Genomic DNA, 2,991 nt, shown 5'->3' on the forward strand with positions numbered 1-2,991 from the left:
TTCCCATGAAAAATTTTAGCAACAGTTGTGAATGTCCCGCAAAGAGTGTTTTATGTCCAACAATATCAATGTTGCTAGATTTGTATCCCATCTTAATACAAGTGTCAATTCCACACTCTACTTTTCGGAGAGGTTCGTATTGCTTCAATAACTGCAAATTCTTAGCGAATTTTGTTACATGAGCATAATGCCACCTTACAAATCTTATTTCTGTACGTAATCTACCAAAGACGACGAAGTAAATATTCCTGAATTCCAATCAAGAACAACTGCCAAGATGAGAAACATGTAGTAGACATCCTCGGAGTAAAGAAGCAGCTTACTTAATAAAGGCAAGGCCTCCGGTCCAGATTGTATACCAGTCAGGTTCCTCTCAGAGTATGCTGATAAAATAGCTTCATATTTAGCAATTATATACAACCACTCACTCACAGAAACATCCGTACCTAAAGAATGGAAAATTGGTCAAGTCACACCAATACCCAAAAAGGTAAGTAGCAGTAATCTGCGGAATTACAGGCCTTTATCACTAACGTCGATTTACCAATAGGGTTTTGGAACATATACTGTATTCGATCGTTATGAAGTACCTTGAAGGAAACAGTTTATTGACACATAGTCTGCACGGCTTCAGAAAATATCGGTCTTGCGAAACACAACTAGCTTTTCATACTAACAAAGTGATGAGTGCTATCGACAGGGGGTGTCAAATTGATTCCATATTTTTAGATTTCCATAAGACTTTCGACACCGTTCCTCACAAGCGTCTTCTAACCAAACTGCGTGCCTATGGGACATCGCCTCAGTTGTGCGACTGGATTCGTGATTTCCTCTCAGAAAGGTCACAGTTCGTATTAATAGACGGAAAGTCATCGAGTAAAATAGAAGTAATATCCGGCGTTCCCCAAGGAAGTGTTATGGGCCCTCCATTGTTCCTGATCTATATTAACGACATGGGAGACAATCTGAGAAGCCGTCTCAGATTGTTTGCAGATGATCCTGTCATTTACCGTCTTGTTAAGTCATCAGATGATCAAAACGACTTGCAAAATGATTTAGATAAGATATCTGTATGGTGCGAAAAGTGGCAATTGATCCTGAATAAAGAAAAGTGTGAAGTTATTCACATCAGTACTAAAAGAAATCAGCTAAATTTCGATTACGCGATAAACCACACAAATCTGAGGGCTGTAAATTCAACTAAATACTAAGGGATTACAGCTACAAATAATCTAAATTGGAACGATCACGAAGAAAATATTGTGGGCAGAGCAAACCAAAGACTGCGATTCATTTGCAGAACACTTAGAAGGTGCAACAAGCCTACTAAAGAGACTGCTTACATCACGCTTGTCCGCCCTATTCTGGAGTATTGCTGTGCGGTGTGGGACCCGCATCACGTGGGAACTGAGGGATGACGTCGAAAAAGTACAAAGAAGGGCAGCTCGTTTTGTATTATCGCGAAATAGGGGAGACAGTGTCACAGACATGATACATAAATTGGAGTGACAATCATTAAAACAAAGGCGTTTTTTGTTCCGACGGGATCTTCTCATGAAATTTCGGTCACCAGTTTTCTCGTCCGATTGCGTAAACATCCTGTTGGCACCCACCTACATAGGGAGAAATGATCATCACGATAAAATAAGAGAAATCATCTCCCACAGAAAAATGTAAATGCTGGTTTCTCCCGCGTGCTGTTCGAGAGTGGAACGGTAGAGAGACAGTTTGAAGGTGGTTCGTTGAAGCCCATGCCAGGCACTTTATTGTGAATAGGAGAGTAATCACGTAGACGTAGACGTAGAATGATCCGTCTCCTAGTGCTGAAGACATCGTGAAACGCTATAAAAAGTCACAGAGAGCTTTCTAACTTTAACAAGCTTATCAGACCAGTTTATAAGTATCAACGCAAGGTCCCCTTCCGGGGCCATAAACAGCTGCCTAGGGTCGGGGACTGTTATGGAGTTAGTACTGTTTGTACCAAGGGCAACAATGGTCAAATTTCAACCCTCCTTCTCTCTTAAAGCTGTTTTGTACTTTTGTATTTCCATGGCCTCTCTCAATATTCTAGGACAGTAATGACTGGATTTTGATAAAATAATAGTATCGGAGTAACGAAATTGGTACTGCCCTGGTTCCAGTGCGTGCAGAATTCACAACGTACGCGGATATGGTCCGAAGAAGGTTGCCCTGTATGATATAAATTCTAACGTAAAGTCCTCACTTCGAGTGGGCATAAAGTAAAAAACGCAATGATGCCAAAGGGTCATGGGATATCTCCTACTACCATGTCGGAACTCCTATTGCCCGAGGTGCTGCAAAAATCGACGTGACATAGGATACAACAAGTCGCTGAAAGTCCCCTGTAGAAATATTGAGCTATGCTGGCTCTATAGCCGCCGATAAGTGCTGAAATGTTGTCGGAGCAGGATTTTGTGCACGAACTGACCTCTTGATTATGTCTCTTAAATGCTCGAAGGGGTTCATGTCTGACGATATGGCTGGCCAAGTCACTCACTGGTTCTTCAAAGCAGTCGAAGAATACCTGCAATGGTTGGCGAATAGCCGAACACTGGGCGGACCCAATCTGTTGTATGTGAACACAGCCTACACCATTATGGAGCCACAACCAGCTTGCACAGTGCCTTGTTGGCAACTTGGGTCCATGGCTTCGTGGGGTCTGCGCCATCAGCTCTTACCGACTGAGATCTGGTCTCATCTGACCGGGCCACTGTTTTCCAGTCGTGTAAGATATAAGCGATATGGTCACGAACCCACGAGAGGTACTGCAAGCGGCGCCATGCTGTTAGCAAAGGCACTGACGTCAGTCGTCTGCTGCCATAGACCATTAACGCCAAATGTCCAGAGATCTAAAGCCTAGTCCTTGCACGCAGTCACGAAATCACGAAGTCTTCCAGTATAGCATCCAACGGCATGCTTCTTCGATCAGTTTTCTCCTGAAAATCTTTATCGGAACTCGGGTGCTTGACC

Source organism: Schistocerca piceifrons, chromosome 10 (genome assembly GCF_021461385.2).
Source record: "Schistocerca piceifrons isolate TAMUIC-IGC-003096 chromosome 10, iqSchPice1.1, whole genome shotgun sequence".
NCBI lineage: Eukaryota > Metazoa > Arthropoda > Insecta > Orthoptera > Acrididae > Schistocerca > Schistocerca piceifrons.